Source organism: Macaca nemestrina, chromosome 7 (genome assembly GCF_043159975.1).
Source record: "Macaca nemestrina isolate mMacNem1 chromosome 7, mMacNem.hap1, whole genome shotgun sequence".
NCBI classification, from domain to species: Eukaryota; Metazoa; Chordata; class Mammalia; order Primates; family Cercopithecidae; genus Macaca; species Macaca nemestrina.
In genome coordinates, this window is record NC_092131.1 from 69,215,224 (window position 1) to 69,231,869 (window position 16,646).

General features: G+C 38.5%; 1 long non-coding RNA gene across 1 annotated transcript in view; it reads right to left on the reverse strand.

Annotated features, from left to right (window-relative positions):
• Window positions 1-5,347: 5,347 nt before the first annotated feature.
• The window catches only part of LOC139364308 (uncharacterized), a 40,812-nt gene continuing 29,513 nt past the window's right edge, over window positions 5,348-16,646 (reverse strand). Inside the window, exon 5 of the long non-coding RNA XR_011625920.1 lies at window positions 5,348-5,556. This is a non-coding gene — a long non-coding RNA (uncharacterized lncRNA). The remainder of the gene's footprint in view (window positions 5,557-16,646) is intronic.

Below are 16,646 nucleotides of genomic sequence, written 5' to 3' on the forward strand. Positions count from 1 at the left end.
AAACACAAAGCAGATTAGGGGTTGCCAGGGTCTGGGTAGGGGTAACAGGGAATAACTGCTAAATGGGTACAAGGTTTTATTTTGGAGTGACAAAAATGTTCTGAAACTGGATAGAGGCAGTGGTTGCACACATTGTGAACATACTAAATGTCACTGAATTGTTCACTTTAAAATGGTTCCTTTTATGTTATGTGAATTTCCCCTCGATTTAGAAAAGGCAAAATAAAAACAAAAACAAAAACACAGCTTCCAAGTCTTAACTTTCCCAAGCTCCGGCCTCATAAAACAACAGGCCATTTACTTTACACTTGATCTTAATCGAGAGGTCAAGAAGCGATCGACCATTGCTTTAAAAAACAAAACAAAAAATCCCTAAAACACAGAGGACAAACTTATTATTTTTTAACCTTTAAAATTATTAGGCTTGTTTATTACTTTTCAGAAGGGCATGACTTACCTTGCCACCTGTGAGACTTTCTGATGGCAGGTTTTTACTGACTTAAGGGAATGTCAACAATCCTGCTCTGTCACCATGTCTGTGTAGTTTTTGTGTGTTAATATGTTGTTCGAACTTATTAAAGGATATTTTTTATCTTTGTGAGGAAGACTTGATTATAGTACTATGTTCTTCAATTTAGTTTATGGTGAAATGGTCACTAATAACTCTCATTATTTGTATTCTTTGTTTTGCTATTGCTTCTATCACGTTACGAGCATGTATTTACTTAATATGAAAAATGCAGTTTAGCAGGAATGGTGTTTATGCTCTTGGGGTGGTGATCAAACAGGGTCCTTTCCTATAGCAGTGGATACATTGTGAAGAGAATGCAGTATTTTAAGCTAAGTTGATGCTGGTGTTTTATATTTGCTCATGTTTAATCTATGGGAAAATATAGTAGTTCATACAAAAGCTTTTAGCAACTAACACTTACAAAAATCTTTTAAAGCTGTGTGGCTCAGGATCCCTGGATCTAGAAAATGGTTTCTATAACCAAAGGGTCTATTTTGAATTCGCATTATTGCCCCTTTTCTTTTAGTTTAGTTGAAAGTATTCTCAGCTTTTGGGAGAGAAATAGATGTTTTGCTAAAGCTGTGGCCTATTGCCACAGCCCATCTGAGAAAGGCACTATGAACATTTGAGTCTCAACCTCCCGCTTGACTCAGACAGTCTGGCTTTAAATCCAGCTTTGTCACTTCCTGGATTTTTGGCAATTTGTCATTGCTACCATAGAGGAACAATAGATGCTTAGACTACAACTAAAATTAATAGAGTCAGTAATCATATGCATCAAAAGTTAGTCTTATTCTTGCCTGGGAAGAATGGGAGAGGGGAGCTTAAAATTTTGTGTTTAATTTGAGATGAGGGTCTTGCTATGTTGCTCAGGCTGGTCACAAACTCCTAGCCAAAAGAGATCCTCCCTCCTTGGACTTTCAAAATATTGGGATTACAGGAGTAAGCCACTGCCTCGGCTTGAGAGGGGGCCTTTAAAAGACAGTCAGGTGTCTGGAATTGCTAGGCTACTTTTTGTTGTTGTTACTCAGCTTTGTAATAGCAGATAGAACTTGTAGTGCCATTCTGGGGCCTTAAGGGAGAAAGTCAGACACCAAGAAAGGCAGAGCAAAAATATAGAAGAATCTGGGTCCTCAGTGACATACCAACTCTGTAGCTATTCCTGTAAGACTCCTCGCATGAAATAAGTAAATTCCTCTCAGGTGAGTAAGGCATCTGTTACTTGCAGCTGAGTGCAATCTCAACTGAGCAATTGCTCAGGTGTCTCCTAGTTGCATTTAACTGGGGCCTCTAAGAGGTAACATAATTTAATTCCATGGATTCTAATGGTGGACATATTAAAGAGGGATCTTGGGGTTGACTTGTTGTTGTCCTTCAATCTTCATCCTGTGGCTGGCTGTCCAAAGACAGAACCAACCCTGTGGCTGTATCCACCCTGTGATTGCCTTTTAATACAGTTGCATTTCTATGGTGAAGTTAGCTAATGAAACAGGGTGTCAGCTGAAAAGTTTTATGGAAAAAATACAATACACTTTTCACACACAAGAGTCTTTCTTGTGTATTTAAACAATGATATTAATTGAGATATGAAACCTGGTCAGTAGAAAGTACATTCCTTTGTAGGTAAAGACATTAAAATTGCTACCTTTTACTGCATTTGTTTTCTATTAGATCTGTCTTGTCAGCTCTTCCCTTGCATCCCAGGGTATGAAGTCACCAGTTTGCTCCAGGCATCACTGTGTTCTATGTGACTTGTGCTTCTGGGCTTGTGCAGTACCATAGCCTTGCTTTTCTTGGGTAAAATGGTAGGGTCTGCCTTGAAACCACATAACACGAAGGCTTGTCCTAAAATATTTCTCTTCTTTGCTTATGAGGCAACCAAACGTTGCCCAATCTAGCCTCTGTTGGTTCCACTTACTCATTACTTTGGAAATGGTCTGTTTTCTGGTAAGAGTGCACATTAATCTTAGGCAAGTGATATGTTTAGGCATTGTGTCTACACCCAAATCTCATATAGAATTGTAATCCCCAGTTGTTTAGGGAGAGACCTGGTGGGAAGCGCAGTTTCCCCCATGCTGTTCTTGTGATAGTGAGTTCTCGTGAGATCTGATGGTTTTATAAGACAGTTTTCCCTGCTCTTGCTAGCTCTTCTCTCCTGCCACCACGTGAAGAAGGGCCTCGCTTTCTCCCTTTGCCATCTGCCATGATTGTAAGTTTTTTGAGGCCTCCCCAGCCATGTGGAACTGTGAGTCAATTAAACCTTTTTCCTTTATAAATTACCCAGTCTCGAGCAGTTCTTTATAGCAGTGTGAAAGCAGACGAATATGGCAAGTAAACCTTTTAGTATTGGGCATATTTAGCCCTTTAATCATTTAATCAAATGATTGGAAAGAGTATTGATCACATCTAGCCTGTAAAAAATTGAGTCACCATGGTTTTTGTGGGTCTTCCTCTTAGGATTGTCTCTCCTCTCTCCATTTTAAATACTTTCATTGTTTGCCATTCTATTTCTCATCCCTAAGGGAAGGCAGATTTGCCATATATTTTATTAGAATAAAATGAGACTCAAGTAATTATATTATTTCTAATTATCGTTGTTAAATATTTTTTGATTACCTCATATGGTTATCTTTTTAAAATAATGCAATTGCCCTAAGGTTGTCGAAATGATTGGTTTTTTATTAGTGATCCTTGTCTGAGATGTAACCTTAAATAACACATCCTTTCTTGCTCTTTAACAGCAAATTGTTTTCCATTTGTAAGCTTTGTTCAGCATGCATTTAGCTCTTCTTTTTCTTTATTTAGCCTTCTGTTCATCAGTTTAGTGTAGAGCTAGTAGAAAGAAAATATTGAGCTATACTGGCATTAAATTAGAATATTTTGACATGTTGTGCCTCCCCATTTTGACTATTTTCTTGCGTGTGCAACATGGAATTGTTATTACACAAATGTACAATATACAATTTTTACACATTTGATTGAAAAGTTAACTTTTATATTATGGAGAAATTTCAGGGTATATTTAATAAGTACTAAGGCTACTATTGAACTAATCACTTTCACATAAGAAAGCTACAATGTAAGTTATAATGTTTCCATTTGTCACTTAAAAAAACCTTCCAGAAACAAACACATTGATGGCTTTCCCTGTGTCTGCTTTACTAAGGGCATTTCAGGGTTGCTTGCTTGGATCCTCATATTTTCAAGTTATGTTAAGTGCTTTAATTTTAATCTTCCCTGGGTACCATGGTGGACAAGTCTCTGAGTGCTAGGTGAGAATTAACAACTTATATTTCTTTAAGCCATTTTGAATGCAAGTACTTTTATTTTCTGTGGTTATGTAATTTTTGAACTCTCTTTTTTATACAACTCTTTAATATTCATCACTAATAATAGATTATTTAAAAAATAACACATTTTAATTATAAAAGCAGCAAGCAATAAGAAATATAGATAAGCAAAATGAAGTAAAATAAAATCCATCCTTAATTCTACTATTCGGATATAATGCTGAACTTACCAGCATTTTTATAATGTAATATACTTAAATATAAAAAGTGTACTTTTATGATATACTATTAATATAAACTGTAGAGATTTTACAAAGATGAGATCACATTATTCTGTTTTGAATTCTTCTTTCCTTATTTAAGAGATAGTATGTATCTTATAAGTCATTATTTTTTAATCTATCATTAAAAAGGGGAATTAAACTTGTATTTTTCTCTAAAATAATACATGCTTAATGCAGACAAGTGAAAAAATACAGGTAAGTACAATGGAAAAACAACTGTTAATATAACCATGCAGAAATACGTTTTTGACTTCATTTTAGTCTACATACTTTTGAGCTTTTAAAAATGAGTACATATATATATATAAATGTTATGTGTACATTTTTATAAACAATATCACATTTTAGATTGTGTTTTATACAGGAATTTTCACTGAGCTGTGTCTATACATTTTTTGTCTTTACATACCTAAATCATAATTTTAATGGCTGAACAATAACCTCATTCTATGATGTATCACTGTTTATTTACCAAATCACCTGTGTTCAACAGTAGGTCATTTAAATTTTTTTTGTTGTTGTTTACATTTCCTCAATTGACCTTACAGAAGACATATTTTAACACTTGTTCAATTTCTGCAGAATAAATGGTAAGGCTTTTGATATAGAATGCCAGATTTCCCTTGGAAAGCTTGTACTAGCTGACAGTCCTGCCAGTAGCACAGGAAGCCTGCTTCCACACACTCCACGTCCTCACTGCCACTGGATTTTCCAGCCAGAGTGCCTTTGACTGCAGCTAATGAGAACCAGGAGGTGGTATGGGTTTAACACTGACAGCTTGGTTTTAAATCTTGATTCTGTGACACAGCAAGTTTTCTGGGCTTTCATTTCCTCATCCATAGCAATACCAGTTTTACAGGGTTATTCTGAGGATTAAATGAGATGATAGACATAATGCATTTAGAGTTATCCCTGGCACATATGAAACAGTAAACAAACATTAGCTGTTTTATTTCTTACATAATTAAAATGATACAGTGATAACATTGGTTTGATGTTTTCATATTGATAGTTTGTATATTGTTTCTTAATTCAGTCTGAAGTAAAGATTTTTCTGTTTGATTCTCATCTTAAAAACTCATACTAAATCTAGTTGATCTTCTAAATTTTGCGACAGCTCCAAATAATATAATTCTGACTCAGATGTGAAATGTAACATTACCTTGCAGTGACTAATCTTACATACTGTAGGATGAACTTCTGAGATTAAACATCTTCAGGAAAGCTCATTAATTTGGGCAAAGAAGACCAGGTGAGGAGAATTTGCTTTTAAAAAGTTTTAATAGCCATAATAATAATTTATTTACAGAGTGAAGTACAAACTCTAGGACTTCATAATTCTAAATACATTGCAGTGCATTTTCGAATAATGGGACATGGCTGACAATGGCTGAGGCATAGCGACTGGCAGACTAATCAAGTGCAGAAATTGGTGATTGTTTTCATAGCACATGCCAGACTGCATCTCCAGCTGGAAATTCCATAAAAGAAACAAATAATAGTATCACCCTTGGGTGCACTACTGAAAACACAATATCTGGTTTTGTGAGTGCCAGTCCATTCTGCTCAGACACTCTGGTATCATAGTATTGTCTCAGAGGTATCATAGTACTGTGACAGTACTGTCTCAGACAAAATGGGATACTTCAGAGAAAAGCAGCCAAGAGAACTAAAGTCCTATCAGTTAAGGAAGAGTAGAAGAAATCTGGAGTGTTCAGCCTGGAAAAGATTTACAGGGTCGTGGTGGCAGATTTAGAATAGCTGAGCAATGAGACTTGCTCTGTCTCCTTGGGTGGAAACTGGATAAATGGAGAGAAGTTACAAAGCAGCAGATTCTGGTTATTAAGGTTTAATGTAAAGAAAAACTAAATTAGCACTATAATGCAAATAGCTTGACGTATTCCTTCCACAAGGCCACATCAGTTGTATTGTGTGTGTGTGTGTGTGTGTGTGTGTGTGTATTTAATACTTATTCTAAAGAGCCAATATATTTAGGGGTTCTGAGAAATTTATAGACCTAGTAAACTGTGGGCCTTTTAATGCATAATTTGTGAACTAATCAATTTTCTCATTTTAATCCCTCCCTCCTTCCTTCCTTCCTTCCTTGCTTCCTTCCTTCCTTCCTTCCTTCCTTCCTTCCTTCCTTCCTTCCTTCCTTCCTTCCTTCCTTCCTTCCTTCTTTCCTTCCTTCCTTCCTTCCTTCCTTCTTTTCCTCTCTTCCTTTTCTTTTTTTTTGTTATACTTTAAGTTCTAGGGTACATGTGCACAAAGTGCAGGTTTGTTACATATGTATACATGTGCCATGTTGGTGTGCTCCACCCTTTAACTTGTCATTTACATTATACTACAGAGCTACAGTAACCAAAACAGCAAGGTACTGGCATAAAAACAGACACACAGAGTAATGAAACAGAATAGAGAACCCAGAAACAAATTCATACATCTACAGTAAACTCGTTTTCAACAAAGGTGCCAAGAATATATGTTGGAGAAAAAGCAGTCTCTTCAATAAGTGGGGCTTGGAAATCTGGATATCCATAGGCAGAAGAATGAAACTAGACCCCTATCTCTTGCCATATACAAAAATCAAATTAAAATTGATTAAAGACTTAAATCTAAGACCACAGGCCATGAAATTACTAAAAGAAAATACCCTACCTCAGCTTCCCAAGTGCTAGGATTACAAGCATAAGCCACTGTGCCCAGTGATATAAGATTTCTGACTGCAAAGTTACTCATCTCCCCTTTGCAGTTAGCAACATTTGTGGGGAGATAATTTGAGACCATGTAAACATCCTGGTTGTCATCAAAACTTCACTGTTTCAGTATCTTTTGATGCTTTCTTCTTCAATCAACTACTACTATAATAGTTGCCAAATAATGACCTTCCAGTTCTACCTTTCCTTCTGCATACAGTAGTTAGCATTCTTATGTAAGGAATAATTATTTGTTTGTTTATGTAATTTGAACTCATGAATTCCTAGTTTATTAAATGGGCCATAATCTGCTATTATCATTAATTTATTTTTTAAAAGTTTTATTTTAAGTCCAGGGGTATAAATGCAGGTTTGTTACATAGGTAAACTTGTGTCATGGGGGTTTGTTGTATAGATTTTGTCACCCAGATCTTAAGCCTAGTACTCATGAGTTATTTAGTTATTAGTTATTTTTCCTGATTGTTTCCCTTCTCCCACCCTCCAGCCTCTAAAAGGCCCTGGTGTGTGTTGTTCCCCTCTGTGTGTCCATGTGTTCTCATCATTTAGCTCCCACTTATAAATGAGAACATACAATATTTGATTTTCTGTTCCTTTGTTAGTTTACTAAGGACAATGGCCTCCAGTTCCATCTGTGTTCCTGCAAAGGACATATCTCTTTCTTTTTTATTGCTGCATAGTATTCCATGGTGTATATTGATCACATTTTCTTCATCCAGTCTACTGTTGGTGGACATTTAGGTTTATTCCATGTGATATGGTTTGTCTCTGTGTCTCCACCCAAATCTCATCTTGTAGCTCCCATAATTCCCATGTGTTGTGGGAGGGAACCAGTGGGAGATAATCAAATCATAGGGGTGTCTTTCCCATGCTGTTCTTATGATAGTGATGGGTCTCAAGAGATCTGATGGTTTTAAAAACTGGAATTTTCCTGTACAGCATCATTTTTTTTTTTTTTTTTTGGCCTGCTGCCATCCGTGTAAGATGTGACTTGCTGCTCCTTGCCTTCCACCATAATTGTGAAGCCTCCCCAGCTATGTGGAACTGTAAGTCCAATAAACCTCTTTCTTTTGTAAATTATCCAGTCTTGGGTATGTCTTTATCAGCAGTAAGAAAGTGAACGAATACAGTAAATTGGTAGCAGTAGAGTGGTGTGCTGCTGAAAAGATACCTAAAAATGTAGAAGTGACTTTGGAACTGGGTAACAGGCAGAGGTTGGAATGGTTTGGAGGGCTCAGAAGAAGACAGGAAAATGTGGGAAAGTTTGGAACTTCTTAGAGACTTGTTGAATGGCTTTGACCAAAAGCCAGATAGCAATATGGACAATAAGGTCCAGGCAGAGGTTGTCTCAGATAGAGATGAGGAACTTGTTGGGAACTGGAAAAAAGGTGACTTTTGTTAGTTTTAGCAGAGACTGGTGGTATTTTGCCTCTGCTCAAGAGATGTGTGGAACTTTGAACTTGAGAGAGATGATTTAGGGTATCTGACTGAAGAAATTTCTAAGCAGCAAAGCATTCAAGAGGTGACTTGGGTGCTGTTAAAGGCATTCAGTTTTATAAGGGAAGCAAGCATAAAAATTCGGGAAATTTGCAGCCCGACAATTTGATAGAAAAGGAAAACCCATTTCCTGAGGAGAAATTGAAGCTGGTAGAAATTTGCATAAGTAATTAGAAGCCAAATGTTAATCCCCAAGACAATAGGAAAAATGTCTCCAGGGCATGTCAGAGGTTTTCATGGCAGCCCCTCCCATTACAGGCCCAGAGGCCTAGGATAAAATGGTCTCATGGGCCAGCCCCATGGTCCCCATGCTGTGTGCAGTCTAGGGACTTGGTGCCCTGTGTCACAGCCACTCCAGCCCTGACTAACAGAGGCCATGGTACAGCTTGGGCTGTTGCTTCAAAGGATGGAAGCCCCAAGCCTTGGCAGCTTCCATGTGGTCTTGAGCCTGTGGGTGAACAGAAGTCAATAATTGAGGTTTGAGAACCCCTGCCTAGATTTCAGAAGACATATGGAAATGGTACCAGTTCGCTTTCTTTCTTTCCTTTCTTTCCTTCCTTTCCTTCCTTTCTTTTCTTTTCTTTTCTTTTCTTTTCTTTTCTTTTCTTTTCTTTTCTTTTCTTTTCTCTTCTCTTCTTTTTGAGACAGTGTCTCACTTTGTCAACCAGGCTGGTCACAAACTCCTGCCTGGCTCCCCCAAGTAGTTGAGACTATAGGCATACACAACCGTGCTCGACTAAGTTTTTGTATTATTTGTAGAGATGTGACTTGCTGCTCCTTGCCATGCTGCCCAGTCTGGTCACAAACTCCTGAGCTCAAGTGATCTGTCCACCTTGGTTTCCCAAAATGCTGGGATTACAGGTGTGGGCCACTGTGTCTAGCCTTTGTATCAGCTCTTCTTTGTACATCTGCTAGAATTCAGCTGTGAATTTGTCTGGACCTGGGCTTTTTGTGATTGGTAGGCTATTTATTACCACCTCAATTTCAGAACTTGTTATTGGTCTATTCAGGGATTCAATTTCTTCCTGACTCAGTCTTTGGAGGGTGTGTGTGTCCAGGAATTTATCCATTTCTCTATTTTCTATGTGCATAGAGGTGTTCATAATATTCTCTGATGGTTGTTTGTATTTCTGTGAGTTCAGTGGTAATATCCCCTTTGTCATTTCTGACTGTGTTTATTTGAATCTTCTCTCTTTTCTTCTTTATTAGTTTAACTAGTGATCTATCTATTTTATTTATTTTTTTTCCCAAAACTAGCTCCTGGATTCATTAATCTTTTGAATGGTTTTTCATGTCTCTATCTCCTTCAGTTCAGCTCTGATTTTGGTTACTTCTTACCTTTTGGCTTTGGGATTTGCTTGCCCTTGGTTCTCTAGTTCTTTTAGTGGTGATGTTAGGTTGTTAACTTGACATCTTTCTAACTTTTTGATGTGGGCATTTAGTGCTATAAATTTCCCTCTTAACACTGCCTTAGCTGTGTCCCAGAGATTCTGGTACATTGTATCTTTGTTCTTATTAGTTTCAAAGAACTTCTTGATTTCTGCCTTAATTTCATTGTTTACCCAAAAGTCGTTCAGGAGCAGGTTGTTCAGTTTCCCTGTAGCTGTGTGGTTTTGAGTGAATTTCTTTCTTTCTTTCTTTTCTTTTTCTTTTCTTTTTTTCTTTTTTCTTTTTTTCTTTTTTGAGATGGAGTCTTGCTCTGTCATGCAGGCTGAAGTACAATGACCTGATCTTGGCTCACTGCAACATCCTCCTCCTGGGTTCAAGCAATTCTCTCTGCCTCAGCCTCCCAAGCAGCTGGGATTACAGACACCCACCACTACACCTGGCTATTTTTGTATTTTTAGTAGAGATAGGGTTTTGCCATGTTGGCCAGGCTGGTCTTGAACTCCTGACCTCAGGTGATCTGCCCACCTTGGCCTCCAAAAGTGCTGGAATTACAGGCATGAGCCACTGTGCCCGGCCGTGAATTTCTTAATCTTGAGTTCTAATTTGATTGTGTTGTGGTCTGAGAAACTGTTTATTATGAATTTCAGTTCTTTTGCATTTATTTGTTGAGGAGTGTTTTACTTCTGATTATGTGATCAATTTTAGAGTAAATGCCATGTGGCACCAAGAAGAATGTATGTTCTGTTTTGGTGAGAGTTCTGTATACATCTATCAGGTCCATTTGATCCAGTGCTGAGTTCAGGTCTTGAATACCTTTGTTAATTTTCTGTCTCGATAATCTGTCTAATATTGTCAGTGGGGTATCAAAGTCTCCCACTATTATTTTTGTGGGAGTCTAAGTGTCTTTGAAGGTCTCTAATCACTTGCTTTATAGATCTGGGTGCTCCTGTGTTGGGTGCATATATATTTAGGATAGTTGTCTCTTTTGGTTGAATTGAACCCTTTACCATTATGTAATGTCCTTCCTTGTCTTTTATGATTTTGCTGGTTTAAAGTCTGTTTTGTCAGAAACTAGGATTGCAACCCCTCCTTTTTTTTCTGTTTTCCATTTGCTTGGTAGATTTTTCTCCATCCCTTTATTTTGAGCTTCTGTTGTCTCATTGTGTGTAAGATGGGTCTCTTGAAGACAGTATATCTATGGGTCTTTATCCAGCTTGCCACTCTGTGTCTTTTAATTGGGGCACTTAGCCTATTTACATTTAAGGTTACTGTTGATATGTGTGGATTTGATCCTGTCATGATGTTAACTGGTCATTTTGGAGACTTATATGGTTACTTTATAGTGTCACTGGTCTGTATTTCAGCATGTTTTTGTAGTGGCTGGTAATAATCTTTCCTTTCTTTATTTAGTGCTTTCTTCAGGAGCTCTTGTAAGGCCAGTCTGGTGGTAAAAAAAATTCCCTCATCATTTGCTTGTCTGAAAAGGATCTTATTTCTCCTTCGCTTATGATGCTTAGTTTGGCTTGATATAAAATTCCAGGTTGGAATTTCTTTGTTTTTAAAATGTTGAAGATTAACCCCCAATCTCTTCTGTCTTGTAGGACCTCTTCAGCTGAGAGGTCTGTTGGTCTGATGGGCTTCCCTTTGTAGGTTATCGGGCCTTTCTCTCTAGTTGCCTTTAACATTTTCTCCTTCATTTCAACCGTGGAGAATCTGATGATTATGTGTCTTGGGGATAAGCTTCTCGTAGAGTATCTTACTGGGGTTCTATGCATTTTCTGAATTTGAATGTGGGCCTCTCTAGCTAGGTTGGGGAAATTCTCATGGATAATATCCTGAATTATGTTTTCCAAATTGGTTCCATTCTCCCCATCTCTTTCAGGTTCACTGATCAGTTGTAGATTTGGTCTCTTTACAAAATCCTGTATTTCTTGGAGGTTTTTTTCATTCTATTTCATTCTTTTTTCTCTATTCTTGTCTGCCTCTCTTATTTCAGAAATTCGGTCTTCAAGCTCTGAAATTCTTTCCTCCACTTGGTCTATTCTGCTATTAATCTTTGTGATTGCATTATGAAATTGTTGTATTGTGTTTTTCAGCTCTATCAGGTTGGTTACATTCTTCTCTATACTGGCTATTTTGTCTGTCAGCTCCTGCAATGTTTTATCATGATTTTTGGCTTCCTTGCATTGGGTTACAATGTACTCCTTTAGCTTAGTAAACTTCGTTTCTACCCATATTCTGAATTCTACTTCTATTGTTTCAGCCATCTCAGCCTCATCCCAGTTCTGAACCCTTGCTGGAGAGGTGATGCAGTCATTTGGAAAAAGAGGGCACTCTGGCTTTTTGAGTTTTCAGTGTTCTTGTGCTGATTCTTTCTCATCTTTGTGGGCTTATCTATTTTAAGTCTTTGAGTTTGCTGATCTTTGGATTTCTTTTCTTCTTTTAACAACTTGGCCAATTTTTCATAGAGCTGCAGTGGAATGCTGGGGGTCTGCTCCAATCCCTACTTGCTTTGGATTTTCCAGTACCTGGAGGTATCACCAGTGAAGGCTACAAAACAGCAAAGATGGCAGCCTGCCCTTTCCTCTGGGAGCTCCAGCCAAAGGATGTACGGACCTCCTGCTGACTCAACCACACCTGTAGGAGGTGGCTGGAGACCCTGAATGAGAGGTCTCATTCAGTCAGAAGGAACAGGATCAGGGACCCGCTTAAAAAAGTGGTCTGGTCATGTTTTTGTAGAGAAGCTTTGCTGTACTGGGAATCTACCTTAGGCCCTGGTCACCTCAAGCACTCTGAAGTCCAAATGCTAGAATGGCTAAGTTGCCTAAACAGCTAAATTTCCTAAATGGCTAAGTTGCCTGAACAACAGCCTGCTTCTCCTCCTGAGAGCTCCATCCCAGGGAGGCCCGAAGCCTCTGTCAGCCAGAGAACACTGGTGGGTATAGCTAGAGACCCTGGTTGGGAGGCTCTACCCAGTGATGAGGAATGGGGTCAGGCAGCCACTTAAAAAGCAGTCTGGCCACATTTTTGTTTGGGCTGCTGTGCTGTGCTGGGTTACTGCTTCCAGTAGTACTCTGGTCAGCTTGGGCTCTCCAAAGCCTGAAAGCTGGAACTGCTAAGTTGCCCAAACCACAAAGATGGTGGCCTGCCCCTGCTCCTTGGGACTCTGTCTCAGGTAGTTTTCTAATTTCTGTAGGCCAGAGGACGCTGGTGGAGGTGACTGGAGGCCCCAGTTGGGACGTTCTGTCCAGTGAGGAGAAACAGGATCAGGGACTCACTTAAAGATGCAGTCTGGCCATGCTTTCTTAGAGCAGCTGTGTTGTGCTGGGGTGCTGCTCCTGTCCCAGTTGGCTTGGGTTCTCCAAGAGTCCAAAGGCTAGAACTGCTAAGTCATCCAAACAGCAAAGATGGAAGCCTGCCTCTTCCTCTGGGAGCTCTCCCCTGGGGAGCTTTCAAATGTTTGCCAGGGAACACTAGTGAGGGTGGCTGGAGGTCTTCTCCATGGTTTAAGTTGTTTCCTTGACTAGTACCAATGTGAGTGCCTGGATGTTTCTGTTGAAGGTGCTATAGTTACCCTATTTATTCCTCTCCTTGATAGCCATACACCTAAGCTGCATCTAGTTGGCCATCTTAGCCACTTCCCCTTATTATCATTTAGTCTGATGTTCAAATTGTCATAGACTTGATCAGTGGGAGCTCATTCAGGCTCTGACACCACCATTACTCAGCCACCACCTCCCCTGACTTGATGCCTGTCTCAGAATCCTCCTCACATGGCCTTTGGATAGTACGAAGGAAGGAGATTACATTTTAATTCTTTGGTGACATCGAAAGTAGAAGAACATTTTTAAAAAATTGATGTTTGCAATTCTTGCATTTTACACTTTAAATAAAAAGGAGCTGCGGCCGGGCGCGGTGGCTCAAGCCTGTAATCCCAGCACTTTGGGAGGCCGAGATGGGCGGATCATGAGTTCAGGAGATCGAGACCATCCTGGCTAACACAGTGAAACCCCGTCTCTACTAAAATACAAAAAAAATTAGCCGGGCGAGGTGGCGGGCGCCTGTACTCCCAGCTACTCGGGAGGCTGAGGCAGGAGAATGGCGTGAACCCGGGAGGCGGGGCTTGCAGTGAGCTGAGATCCGGCCACTGCACTCCAGCCTGGGCAACAGAGCTAGACTGTGTCTCAAAGGAGCTGCTTTATTTTGTATCTTTTCGTGTTTTGGTCCTTGTGATGAGATACAAAAAAATTTCTTCTTGCTATTTGGTAAGCACTTTTCTGTAACATCTTACAGGTGTGGTTAAGTATTATTTTCAATAAATTGAAAGACAAATTTAACATAATTGCCAGGCAATTTCATCTTCTTTATTTTTAAAGTATTGAATATGTCTTGAGATGCTATATAAGAATTTTTATCAGATGGATACAATTTAGAATTCTGGAAAAGAAGATCTTGAGGTGATGTTTAAGAATTACTGTCACTTGCTGTGCCTCTTTAAATTGGGTATTAATGTAATGCTCTTTAAACATCCGGAATTTAACCAATAGTCCATTATGGGTGTAAATTAAGCAGAAAATGGCTAAAAAAAAGTACTGTATAACTGTTTTGTGGCCACGTGCCCTCTGGCAGCTAGCGTGCTCAGCCATGTGGCTCCCTGGGTTACAGGTATGCTCTTCGGATCTGCACTACTGGTAGTTAAAGTTACTTTATTAATAACTAGGGGCTCTCAAGATGTTATTTTAAAGGGGAAAATGTTGGGTATTTATTGACTTTTTTCCCCAAAAACGCTTCCCATTGTTGCTTTTAATGACAGAATCCCTGTGGAACACCTGTATAAGCCTCTCAATCCCTTTTGGAATCTGAGAAAAGCATATTTGTGCACAAATGCAGAGTTTTGTCTACAACTTAAGGAAGTTTGCATATCTCAGATCAAGAGTCCCTTTCTTAAATGGTCTATTTTTGTGGTTTGTAGCCAAGGTTAGAAAGTGACACAAAGTGAATTATTCCAAATCAGTAAGAGATCAGAGATTCACTTTCTTTTTTGGTTTTCTCTTTGAGAAGAGATTTTTGAGAACGGGTTGACACTGAAAACACAGCTTAATTTTGAGCACCTGAAGACTTAAAAAATTTGATTAAAATGTTTCAACAAATACCATTAAAAAAAGGTATTTCAAGTTAGGCTTCGATTTTCTTCTTATAAAGCAAGTTGTCTAAGACAGAAAGGGCCAACATTTTGTGCTTGGAAGCGGTTAGGTTCTGAACGCATGGGAATGTGCATGTTTGAGAACTGTGCCTCAGTCTTGGGCTTTATGGTGTAGAGCATTCTGAGTTTTAATTGTAATAGGGTGATTTGGTGGTTATCTAATTTCAAATAAAAGACACTTTTGAATTCTACCTGTTGAGTTGATCAATTTGAGATGTGCTCAACAATGAAGAGGAAAGGCAGATTTCAGACCATCCAGAGTGCCTACTGGGCTTGCACTGAGGTCTATGAGTCAAAACAGCAGTGCTAGCCCAATTGGAAAACTCAGGGAAAAGACTGATCTCAGCTTAAAAATCTGCTGGCAAAGTCAATTACCGAGTTCAAAGACAGTGAGATTAAAAAATAGCTAATTATAAAAGTGAGCCATATGGACTTAATTATAAACGATAAAATGAACTCTCATTAAAAAGGCATAAATTCATCACTCTGCAGCTCAATAAACATAAAAAATGGGAAATTAGCCTATTCATTTTAATGATAAAAATCAGTAATAGTATTAATATATTATGCATTTATATGCTAAATATTCTAGGTTTCTTTTGCATTTGTTATTTATTTTTTAAAGATATCTTTTCCAGAAAGCATTGACTTCATTATTTTATAGGTAAAGAAATCAAAGCTAGAGAAATTAGAGCCACAAAGCTAGGAGGTGATACAGCAAAAATTGGAACCCAGGACATGCTGGCGTGACTCCAGACTTAAATGATTTATACTCTCCATGCTGCTTCCCTTTTAGACTTGAATGCTAAGCTCTTGGCACTTCGATTAATATCGTCACATAGTATTGTTTGTGTTGTATTAGTCAGCACACACACCTAAGAGACTTACCACAGTAGAACTTTATTTCTCCCTAATGTAAAGCTCAAAGGCGGGGTACCCTTGGTTGTAGTCATCAGATCTGTGTCGATGGTCGCTTTACTGCCTTTAGCATGTGGCTGCTGCCAGTGTAACTAGAGGTGTTGCTGTTTGGGCGGCCAGTTTAGCAAATATAAACACTAGACACACAGCTAAATTTGAATTTCACATAAACAACAGATAACTTTTTAGTACAAGTATATCCCATGAAATATTTGGGACAGTTTTGATGCTTTTTATATGCTAATCTGGCAACTTGAATGTCAGTGCCCCTGGTAAATATATGTCTCAAATATTGCATGGGATATATTTACACTAAAACGTAATTTAGTTTTTTGAAATTCAAATTTAAATATGTGCTCTGCATTTTATCTGGCAACCCCAGTTGACATCAAATGAGATGACTGGTGAACATGGAAGAGTTTTGGGGAAGTTTTTATAGTACAGGCCTGAAAGTGGCAAATTAGTTTTGGGCACATTTTCTTGGTAACAACCTATCTATATCATAGCCACACCTATACATAAGGGGGATTGACAATGGGTGGACATTTATCTACATCAATATTATGCTATGGGAGGTTGGCACAAATCGTAGTTAGGCATCTTAGTATTTCCACCATAGCACATTAGCAGGTATCACATGCCAATTTGCAGTGGGTCCTATGTCTGCATATACAGGCAACATGTAATAGGAATTAAGCATTTTGTCCTGACAAATCAGGACTTAAGCTATAGGTCAGTCTCTAGCTGTGAGGCTTGGACAAGTTCCTTTTCCTTTCTAAGCCTCAGCTTCCTCATTGATCAAAAGAGATAACACAGAACATCTTTAGATAGTTTTTAAAA